Consider the following 12,701-nt stretch of genomic DNA (forward strand, 5'->3'; position numbering starts at 1 on the left):
CCAGGGGTAGAGAACCTACATCCTTGAGGCCATGTGTGGGCCTCTAGGACTTCAAGTGTGGCCCTTTGACTGACCCCAAACTTCACAAATCATATGGCCTTAAGGCCAAAAGTTCTCCATCCCTGGTCCATACTCTCTGATCCATGGATTCTATTTTTAGGCATATACCTCAGGAGGTTATTGATAGAAGGTCTCTATAAACATCAAAATATTTATCACAGCACTTTCTGTGGAAGGAAAGAACTGGAAACAAACTGGATGCTATCACATTGTGATACATGATTTCAAGAAATGAATTATATGATGATTATAGAAAAGTATGGAAACACTAACATGAACTGATGCAAAGTGAAGTAGGCAGAGCCAAGAAAACAATGTGCACAATGACAATAACAGAAATGCTCTCCTCCTCATAACAATCACAAAATAATTTTAAGTGAATGTTGTAAAGTTATACAGAACAAACGTGGCCCCACAGAAGAAATATAAGAAAACATTCTCCCATTACCACTCATTTGCAGAGGTGGGGGAGAGGGTGGCTATAGGTTTGGAACATTAAATATATTGGACTTTTTTCAATATGTTAATTGGTTTCTGCTGAATTTTTGTCTCCTCTTCCTCTTTTCCTTCTTAAAAATTCATGGTTGTGAGGGATGATTCTCTGAGAGGTGTTGGATACAGGGAGAAATCTAGATGATAAAAACAAAAGATATGAACAATAATATACTAAAAACAAAAGAGGGTTCTATGGTGGAGTGTTCTTTCCATACTTCAGAATTTTATACTCATCGTTGGAAAATGCCCGAAACAGAAAAAAAAAATAAAATAGGCTTAAACAACGTTTATTGAATTTAATGTAACTACTTCGTTTGATCCCCACAACAGCCCAATGAGATACACAGTGCAAATATTATTCCTATTTTACAGGTGGGAAATTAAGGCTCAGAAGTGAAGTAAATTACTCAGGGGTACCCAGTATTGATCTTCTATTCAAGTGTTCTGACTCTAAGTCTGGGGGAGTTTCCACTGTACTGAAGTACATTGAAGATCCCTTAGTTCACTGGAGAAAAAAAAAGGCCATTATTAGAAGGCATTACAATTATTCAGTTTGAAATTGGTCACACTTTCCAGACTCAGACTTTACCCCTAGAAATGAATGGTGGTTGCATATCCAGAACTGCAACAGGTCAACTGCTGAAAATTGAGCATTTACACAACAGGAAATATATCTATTTTCATAGATTATTCTCAATGCTACCAAGAGAACTTACAACTTGTAGTGAATAGTTAAAAGAAAATAAACAAACATATTATATACTTTCCACAAATTCTCTCCATGTGAATACAAAGGAAAAAAATAAACCAGACTGGGTACTGCATCTCAATGATCCCCACCTTTAAGGGTAATTTTTAAAACCTTCTAATTAGGTGCCTAAGTATGTGGGGTGGGGGGGTGGGGGAGAGAGATCCACTTGGAATAAGTGCCCAAACTCTCTCCTACAATTCTTGGAATCCTAGAATATTAGATCCAAAAGGGAACCAATTAAAGGTCTGGTCAAATTTGACAGGTGGGGAAATTGGGTCCCAGAGATGGAAAATAACTTGCCCAACATCATCCAACTTGGTTCCAAAGAAATCCTCAGTACTCAGTCCTCTGACTTTTGTCCTCTGACCTCTGACTTCCATTTGCATTATAGCTTTGGATCTTTCCCCTGTCCAGAATTCTCTACTCTTTATTTTGAGGTCAGCCTCAAAAGCTTTCCACTCACTGAATGGCATTACCTTTCCCACCAGAGCCTGAGCACAACTCTTTACAAGAAGCCAGATTAATTGTTTTCATTTCCTGACAGGCTCATACCCTCTGGTGAAGGTGTTAGCTATCTGAGAAATCTCAGAGCAAAAAGAATGGGAAAGGTTGAGATAGAAAGAAATGAGAGGAAAATATAAAGAAGAAAAGGAGGAGTGTTAGGAAAAGAGAAGGAAATGGGGAAGAGGAGAGGGGAAAGAGGAATACAGGTGAGGGAAGAGGAAGAAAGAGAGGAGAAGGAAAAGGAGAAATAAGATGAAGTGTAAATGGAGGAGGAAAAGGAGAGGAGGAGGAGAATATAAAGAAGAGAAAGGAGAAGAAAGGGTTAAGAAGGAAAAGAAGTATCTAGGGAGGATGAGGAGAAATGGAAAGTGGGCGAGAAAACAAAGGACAGTGGGTTTATAGGATTGTATAGTTAGAGCTAAAAGGAACCTTAAAAATTATATAGTCAAACTCCTTTACTTTCTACACAAAGCAACATAAGAGGATGAAGGTAAAATGATTTGCCTAAGGTGATATGGGTAATTGAGTTAGAGAGTCAAGATTCAAACCCTGATCCTCTGAATGGAAGCCTAGTACACATTTTGCCCCCAGAGACAAGTAACCTGTATTTTCCCTAAGTCAGTGCTGCCATCATCTGAGATTTCAGAACATTCTATTAGATTGTAACTTCGGGAAACAAAATCCAAAACCGCTGTAAATCCCTTAAGAATCTTTTTCCCATTCATTCTATTACTAATATACAGACTGTATAGTGGGAGGCATTCTGCCTGGCATCATGGGAAGTTGCTTAGAAGTGGATCAAGGACTGCTATGTAGAGCTTCACTAAAATCCTGCCTCAGACACTAATTGGGTGCAAGTCACTCAGTTTCTCTCTGCCTCAATTTCACCACTTGTAAGATTGAAATAATAACAACTAACATTTACATAGTGCTTTTAAGGTTTCAAAGCAGTCTACATAGATTTTCTCATTTAATCCTCACAACAACCCTGTGAGGTAGGAACTATTATTATCCCCATTTTTCAGATGGGGAAACTGAAGCTAAGAGAAGTTAAGTGATTTGCCTAGGTTCACATAGTTAATAAGTGTTATGTAATATATGCAGTATGTAAAGCACTGGACTTGGAATCAGTAAAACCAGAGATCAAGTCCTTCCTCAGACATCCTTCCTTTGTGACTCTAAGCGAATCATCTTACCGCCCCCAGCCTCAGTTTCCTCATCTTTTAAATGGAGCTAAAAATAGCAGTTCCCTCAAAGAGTCATTTTGAGGATGAAGAGATAACATGTAGAGTCCTTTGTAAACCTTAAAATATGATTATGATGGTGGTGGTGGTGGTGGTGGCGGTAATGGTGATGGTGATGGTGATGCCTAGACAGGAATCAAACTAAAGCCTTCTTGACTTTAACTTCAGCACCATGCCATAATGATGGCACCACTTTGTGAATTTTTAAGTCGACCAATGAGATAGCACATGTAAAGTGATTTACAAACCTTAAATGACAAATAAAAGTATTATTATTGTTATAGATATTATCATAGCTATAATTAACTACTAGGTTGATGGAATCCCATTACCCTCAATTATTACTTCCCCCACCCAAATACATATTGTAGTTGTTACTGTTGTCATTGTTGTCATTCAGAGCTGTGATTTCAGTGGTACAGGAAACAATTTTGGAAACTCCCTCCACTGATAAAGATCAGTTACTTGTCTATAGTTAATAGTCTTAGAAAGGTTAAGTGATTTGGCCATGGTCACATGGATCCTCCTGACTGTAAGACCCATTTACTACACTAACCTGTCTCTCTATATACATTTATGTCACTCTGTACACGCTTTGCATATCTGTTTGTATGTTGTATCCCTCCCCCACCATACACACCTTGCGACCTCAGAGGCAGATATTGTTTCTTTTTGGTCATTGTATCTCCAGCACCCTGCAAAGTATTTATCGAATTGACCTGCAGTTACAAGGTATCAAAGCTATTGACTTTTCCTTTAAGTCTAAGAAGTATCAGAGGCAGAATTAATATGCTAAGTGTCTGCCTTGCTGTGTTAGCATGTCTTTTTCATCAGAGATCCTCTCTATGGCAGAATTGTACTCTCTTATATGTCCTTGTTCTTGTCATTGTCCCTTATTTGACATCCGTGACCTTGAGATCCATGCTAACTGGCTGTTATTCCAACTGGATGGCAAATCTTGTGAGGTTGAAGAAGGGGTGAAGCTAGGTGGCACAGTGGGTAGAGCACCAGCCTTGGAGTCAGGAGGACCTGAGTTCAAATCTGGCTTCAGACACTTGACACTTACTGACTGTGTGACCTTGGACAAGTCACTTAACCCCATTGCCTACAAAAAGAAAAAAGAAAAAAAAGAGTTTGAAGAAGGGAGGGAGATGGCATTCCTTTACATCACAAAAAAGAAGAGAAGGAACCAGAGCAGAAGGTCTGAAGCACTGGGGTTATGCAAGACTGAAGTGTGAATCCTGCCTTGTATGCTTACTGTTTAATCCTGGTCAAGTCACTTACCTTCTCCCAGACTCAATTTCCCCACCTGCAAAATGAAGATAATAATAACTCCTACCTCACAAGGCTATTATGAGGATAAAATCAAATGAGATGATATATCTAAAGTTCTTTGCAGATTTTAAAACCCATCATCAATATTATTATTATTATCCAGTCCAAGCATCTACACTTTTGGTTAATTAGCCCTGGAATAACAGGGAGTTGAATTTTTTCTGTACTTAAATTTTTTTTCTTAAACCTGAGACAGTGTGGCATGGGGAGTAAAGTGGTGATTTTGGAATCAGGATAACTTGGATTTCACTCCTGCTTCTTACATTTACTCACTGGGTGACGATAGGCAAATCAATGTCTCTTAGCCTCAGTTTCCTAATCTGTAAAATGGGGATAATTTCAACTGCAGTACCTGCCCCCACAGGTCTACTGTGAGGCTCAAATGAGATCATGTGCTTCAAGTGCTTTACACACCTTAAGGCACTACATAAATATTAGTCACTAACACTTCAAAGTGTGTGTGTATATGTGTGTATGTATGTGTGTGTGTGTGAGACAAATTTTCACTAAGTACCTACCATATGTAAGGAACTATTCTAGAAATTGTGGGATGGAAAAATGAGTAAAACACACAACCCCTGCCCTCAAGGAGTTTATAATCTAATAAGGAGGAAACAAGCATAAGTGCAAATGATTATAAGACAGAAAAAGATAAGAGATATAAATAAAATGCAAGGAAAGCTACAGGAACAGAGAAAAAGGAGAGGCCACATCCAGCTTAGGGTGGGAGTGGAATATGCAAAAGTATCGTGGAACAGGTAGCATTTGATCTTGGCTTTGAAGGATGGGTAGAATATCAATAGGTGGAGATGGTTTGTGAAAATAGTTCCCGTGAAGGAGGAAAAGCATGGAAACTGCAGGATAAGGTACGTGAATGGAAAGCAACAGTCACTAATTCAGGAAAAGAAAGATGTGACTATGAGATTCAATTGGAAAGACTAGTAGTAATTGTGCCCTGCTCAGATAAATTTTTTTCTGAGTTGCGAATAGGGTAACTATAAGAACACTGTAGTTTCTTGCCAACAGATCAGATGCTATCTGCCATTTGGAGAGAGAGGTATTATGGATAGTAAAGAGAAAAGTCCCAAGAGGTGCCTGTCCAAGTCCCAGCTCAGCTGACCTACCTACAGTTCCATGAAATTGGCATCTCCAGCCACCATGAATTTACACAGACTGCTTCCCATGTCTGCACTCCTTCCTCACTTCCACCTCTAAGAATCCCTAGCTTCCTTCCCTGTTCATTTTAGTACTCACTAGGGGAAGACTTCCCTGATTCCCCTTAGTTATACTTTCCTTCCTTAAGTAACATTGTTTTCAATCTCTGTTTAAATCTTATATTTCCTAGTAGAATGTAAACACCCTGAGGACAGGGACTGCTTTGCTGTTTGCTTGCTTATCTTTGCACTCACTGCCCCTAATACAGTTCCTCACACATAGTAAATATTTAATATATGCTTATAGGATTAAAAAATATTATAGTTTGAGGCCAAATTCTGCAGAACCTTGAATGCCAGGCTAGGAAGTTTGGACTTTATTTGGTAGGTAAAAAAGAAGACATCAATAGTTTTAAGTAGAGGAATATCATTATCAGAGCCATGCTTTGGGAAGTTTCATTTAGAATACAGCGTAGAATAGATTAGAGAAGGGAGAGACAGAAGGCAAATAGTAGGTGCTTAATAAATGCTTGATTGAGGTAGGGAGATGAGGTAGGAAGTTTATGCAAAAGCCCAGGCAATTGTTGTCATCATCATCATCATCATCATCATCATCATCATCACAATAATAATAATAAATATTTATACAGTTCCTACTATGTTCCAGGTACTGTGCTAAACAGTTTAATAACCCCTAGGGGCATTTTCTGATCATTCCTATTTCTTAAGTGGAAAAGCTAAGGCACAAATAGGCAAAGAGACTAGTCCAAAGTTGTACAATAAGGTAATGAGAAGCTTTATCACACATTTGATAGTAATGGCTTTTAATCCATGAGTTTTCTACTAGAAGACATTGTGGAAAAGAGAGTTGCAACTCATTGCTGAGGCACTGAAACAAGCTCCATTCCTTGCACATTGGATTTTCAGGTAAAGATCCACTTTGTGACTAAATCATAATCTAGGGTGATTATCAGAAGTCTAGGTCAGGGCTTCTCAGACTGGGAAAATCAGACAGAGGATTTGCAGAGGCCAAAGCTGCAACACTCCAAATACATTCTTTGGTACCTGTGGCAAACTGTGGGAAAGAGTGTGTTGACTTCAAGGCTCTATGTCTGTCTCTGTCTCTGTCTCTCTCTATCTGTGTCTGTGTCTGTCTCTTTCTCTCTCTGTCTCTATCTCTGTCTCTTTCTCTCTCCTCTCCCCCCCCCCCCCCCCCCCCCCGCTGTGTTTGTGTGTGTCTGGCTGTCTGGCTGTCTATCTCTTTCTGTCTTCCTCCCTCCCTCCCTCCTGACCAGCCATAAAATCAGACCTAGGGCCTTGATACTTAGCAATTGGGCAGGTAGAAGAAGTTTCTGACTGCTTCTGGCCATAGAAATAAGGGATAGGGATGCTTTCAAATGAATCAATTCCCTCATTGGCTGCTGAGCTAGAGAAGCCAATGACTCAGTGGACCTTTTAAAAAGACAGCTTTCATCTGAGTCTCTTTTTCTTTGATTCTCCCATGAAAGGAGGGAGCTCTGTCTCTAGACACTCCATGGTGAGACGTGCTAAGCTCTTTCCTTCTACCTCACCTCCCTATGGAGCATGGACTCAACTCTGCAAGATTGTGCCTGGGCCTCTGGCTGACTTTTCCACTGTGTGTTTCCTTTCCTGAGTAGGTGATCAGATATCAGCCTTGAGGCACTCCTGTCTAGATCTTGTGAGTTTGAGGAAATATGGATGTCCTGAGTGCTTTAGTTTGGAGTTAACAGTAAGCTCCCAGTAATTACTTCATCACTTTTGAAAAAGATGACCAGAATAAGGGGATGAACCAGGTGAAATCTCTAGATGATAGTTCTACTAGCAAATGAAATGAGAAGTAGATGGTATCAAATTAGTGATAACAAACATCATTTTATACCATTTTAAGGTTTGCAACAAACTTTACACAAATTATTTCACTGATTATCACAATATCCCTGCAATATAGATGCAATTATTATCATACCAATTTTCAGACAAAGAAACTGAGACCGAGAGGTTAAGCGTATTGGCCAGAGTAAATATCTGAGGCAGAATTCAAAACCAGGATTTCCTGACTTCAAATCCAGCCTTCTATCTACTGCTTCAATCACATTGTCTCCCAACTACCGGAAGTCTAGGTGAGTAAACACCCTGTATCAATGCACACCAGCCCCTGAAACTGTCCTTTAACTTGCTGCTTTAGAGTTGCCTCATTTGATACTCACAGCCCTGTGTGATGGGTCTGATTCTATAGCTCTTTGAAGCCAATGGCCACCTGAGTTCATTCATTCATTCAATCAACCATTTATTCATAAAACACTTATTAAGTGCTACTGTATATATGGCACTGTGTTAGCCACTGAGGGAGATATAAAGTTTGTTGTTGTTCAGTTGTTTAGCTGTGTCTAATTATTTGTAACCCTGTGTACCATAGCATGCCAATGTCCATGGGGTTTTCTTGGCAAAGATACTGGAGTGGTTTGCCATTTCCTTCTCCAATAGATTAAGGCAAACAGATGTTAAATGACTTGTCCAGAGTCACACAGCTGGTAAGTTTAAATATATAAAATTTAGATAAGACATAATCTCTGCCCTCACAGAACTCACAGTCTGGTAGAAGATATGATACTATCATGGAAAAACTATAACACTATCATTTACGTGATAAAAATATTGGAGAAGTGCACAACAAAGTACTACATGGGGGGTAATGGGTCTAGAGCATGTGGTATGGTACAATGGAAGGAATACTGAGTCTGGAGTCACAGGCCCTGGGTTCAAACCCCAATACTGACATTTACTATTAGTCTAACCTTGGGTAAGTCACTTAATTCTTTGGGCCTCAGTTTTCCCATCTGTAAAAATGAAATGAATGGACAAGATGACTTTTAACATTTCTTCTAGTTTTAGATCGACGATACCATGAAATAGTCATGTAGATATGGTATGATTCCCAAGGCTTCCCTCATTTCTACAAGATCAGCCAGTTCTTCTGATAATCTAACACAAGCCCAGGGTAATAGTCCTAGCTGATACCTCAACCTTCTGAGAGATGAAATTGTCAACCAGGAAAATCCATTTGTGTTCTTTTCGCTACTGTGAATGCTACATGATATCATGTTGCTTCCTAGCAAGTAGTTTCTCTTTTCTGTGACTCAGTTTTCTCATCTGTAAAATGAAAAGATTGGATTCAGCTTCTGAAGTCCCTTTTATTTTATTTATAGGGATCTTTAAATCACTTTTAGGAGTCTTCATGTTGATATTTCTAGAAATGCAACATAGCTCAACAAAACAAGTGCCCCAAAATTCTAATTTGACTTGAATCATCCCAGTCCCCCATCCTGACCATCTCCCCACTATAAAGCAAATATTTGTATTTCGATGGATGGATGGATAGAGTGCTGGACTTGGAGTCAGGAAGACTTGAGTTCAAATCCTGCTTCTAACACTTATTAGCTGTGTGACCCTGGGTCTGTCATTTCTCTATACTTCATCCATAAAACAAGGGTAATATCACCTAACTCACATGGTTTTGTGATGATCAAATGATTCAAAATATGGAGAATGTCTTGTAAAATTTAAAGCACTATGTAAATGCTAGCTATTACTATTATTAGCATCATAGTTTTTATTATTGCTTTTACTCTGCAATCCAATAGGTCACAGCACCTTAGGGTTCAAAAGAAATGGAGAGAGAGTAGCTTGAGATGTCACATAGTCTAACAGGCCACACATGGCCTTCTAGGTCCTTGGGTGTGACCTTCTGACTGAGTGCAAGTTTTACAGAACAAATCTTTTTTATTAAGGGATTTGTTCTGTGAAGTTTGGATTCAAAGGGCCGCACTTGAGGCCTCCGGTTCCTCTCCCCTGGTCTAACTCCTCCCAGAAGCACAGCTGGTCTTTCACTCCAATCTGACAATTCCGTAGCAGCTGTTCACATTTGCTATTTTTGGTACTCAGTGGAACCACCAAGTCTTTATCAGAGTGCCTCCTCCAGGCAGGGCACCACAGTAGTGGTGTAGAAACATATTTCAAAAGGATTCCAAAGGCCATGTTGGTTGCTTCCAGGGAACTAAAAAGCTGGTTAGAAATAAAGGAACTTTTGAGCCTTGGGCAGGCACAACCAGCCCCCTCCTTGCCTATGTGCCTTTCTCCTCAGCTGCTGCTTCCCTATTATCTGTTAGTGGATCCCAAAAATTTTTGGCAGCCATCTGACTCTGGGATGGTTCCACAATTGGTTGATTTATAGTCTGTTAGAACCCACATTTCCAAAAAGAATGATTTAGTGCCTGCTGTATCTTAGCCTGCCACAGTCCTGTAAGAGCACATGACTCTATTTCTCAATTCATTCTTAAAGAAAAGTCTTTCAATACATACACTGCTCCTGGCCACAAAGGGCCTTATACATAACAAATGATTCTTAATAAATCTTCATTGAACTGAAATGAAAATTGGATTCTTCTTAAATTGTGATTTTTCTTATTAAGTTTTGCTTTTTCTTCTTAAATTTTTGAATCTATAGAAGACACAAATGAATGGGAGTGTGGCGAAGAGTTGTATATTTGGTTGTGTGGGTTTGGGGAGCGGGGAAGAGAGGGAGGTGTATGGAAGGAAAATGTCAGTCTCTGGCAAACCTATGGATGACTGAGTAGAAGGGGGAGGCCCTCAGAAAGGGAGGAAACCGAGAGCTCAAAGTTTGGCCATACTCGTCAGCTCTGCCTCCAGTGGGGCCAGGAGGATGGATGCTATAGCTGAAGATAAAGCCACAGTGCCATCTACTGGGAAAATGAAGACTTCATCCCTTCTGCTTCCCAATTTGGATAACTCTGAGTGAGGCAGGACCTTGCTTTGCCTGCCTGTCTGCCACTCATCTGTCGGGCAGGCCCAGGCTAGTGCATTCCCTAGGCTGGAAGGGTCATATCATCTGGCTTTCTGATCCATCTCATCGAGACGAGACCCTCTTCTTCCTGCTTCTCAGCACCTCCCCAAGGAGGAAGGTTCTAGGCTTTCAGTTCTCGTGGCCCAAGGAGAGTGAATTTCTATCATTTGGCAGCTTTTTTCAAATTGGCCAGGGTGATGTGGGGGCAGGGAGCCAACTAATGCCCCATAGCCCCCTAAAAGTGAGGGCCTGTCCCATGACAAATTGGAATCTCTCAATGACTACTTCAATCGATAAAATTAAATCCTTCTCCCTCTTTACGTATTGGGGGAGAAGGAAGGATGACCCAAGCTCCAAGATCTTTGGTAAGGGAGGGCAGACAGTGCTCAGTAACACCCAAGTGCTGGTTGGTATTCTTTTCTTAAAGTACTCCCAGCCATAGTCTGCCCAGAGGAGAATTCTGATTTCAGGAGATGGGGCAGTGGATATGAGGAGTTGCTTAGGAAATTCGAAAACCTTATTAATGCTAATGAATTTGCAAGCATCCAGGATTTGTGCAAAAAGGTCCGGAAAGGGTCCACAGTGACTCATAATGATGAATAATGGGTGGCAGACTTCCCGAACATGTGCTCCTCTGTTCGGAATCATTAGAAATCTATTAAGCATGGCTAATTATTTTCTAGTGCAAATAAAGGTGCTAATAAGCTAGTAAACTTTTCTCACTTTTATAGAAATAATTAGAGAGCCGATTATTTTCTTTCCTAAGTGTGGCCATAAAGGAGAGAAAACTTAGCCAGTATCCCCACCAGCTGCATTTTAATCAGCACTCTCATCCGTTGCTGTCATGACAGATGGTTGGTTTATAGCACTTCATTATGCCTTAACAAGGAAAACAGGTTGTATACACCCACACAGCCTCACCTAGGTCTGAGCCCCAAGGTAGCGTGGAGTAGGCTGAGTAATGGATCTCATCCAAGAGTTTTCAGGTGCACAGTCCTAGTGGCAACAGCTATAGCGTCCCTGTATTCTGGTTCAGACATGTTCTTGGGTGACTTTGGGCAAGTCATTTCGCTTTTCTAAATGTCAATCAAATGGAGGTTATAAAACTAGAACTTACCTATCCCCATAGGGTTATGTTGGGAAAGAGCTTGCTGAGCCTTGAAGTGATAAACTAACATGAATTATTATTCTGCAGCCTGGAGGAATCAGGTAAGGTTTGGAAAGTGTCGAGTTTATAGTGGAGCAGAAATAATATTGGCTTTGGAATTAGGGTTCACTTCCCACAAACACTTGTTCCAGCTCTTGAAGCAAGATTTTTTTTTTTATCTTGGAATGATTTTCACATCCTTTAACTTGAAAGTTCCATACTCTGTGTTGGACTGAACTCTTCATTCTCATTCCATATGACTTTCATTGTCCTTCAGTCATTTCAGTCATGTCTAATTCTTCATGACCCCATTTGGGGTTTTCTTGGCAAAGTTACTCCCATCTATCCTCTCTATATACCTTGTCTGTACCTATTCATTTACGTGTTCACCTCCTACTATTAGAATATGAATTCCTTAAGGGTAAGGATTATTTGTGCTTTTCTTTGTATCCCCAGTGCTTAGCACAGCTATTTACTTCTCCTGCTCATTTTACAGAAGAGAAAACTGAGGCAAATGGGGTTAAGTGACTTGTCCTGGGTCATAAAGCTAATAAGTGTATAAGGCTGGATTTGAACTCAGGTCTTCTTGACCCCAGGTTCAGCATTCTATCCACTGTGACTCCTAGATGATCCTCCATATGACTAATTCATTGAAAATCTTGTCATTCAATGATCCAAGACAATTCTAAAGGACTCATGATGAAAAATGCTATCTACCTCTGGAGAGAGAACTGATGAACTCTGAATATAGATTGAAACATAGTTTTTTTTACTTGCTTTATTTTTATTGTTCTATTTTGTTTGTGTGCATCTGGAGGTAGGGTTGGATTTTTTGTTTGTTTGCAACATGGCTAATATGGAAAACTGTTTGGCATGACCCTACCTGTATAATCAAAATCAAAGTGCTTGCCTTCTCAAGGAGGGGGGACAGAGAAAATTTGGAATTCAAAACTTTTTTATGTGTAACTGGAAAATATTTAATGAAAGAAAAAAAGTCTTGTCACTTCTACCTTTACAAGTTTCACAGCACCTCTTATAATACCTCTCATAAGGCCACCAACTTAACTCAGGCCCTTATTACCTCTTGCCTGGACTATTCCAATAGCCTTTTTTTTTAGTGTCCCTGCCT

This window comes from Vombatus ursinus, unplaced genomic scaffold, assembly GCF_900497805.2.
Source record: "Vombatus ursinus unplaced genomic scaffold, bare-nosed wombat genome assembly UNPS02014778.1, whole genome shotgun sequence".
NCBI classification, from domain to species: domain Eukaryota; kingdom Metazoa; phylum Chordata; class Mammalia; order Diprotodontia; family Vombatidae; genus Vombatus; species Vombatus ursinus.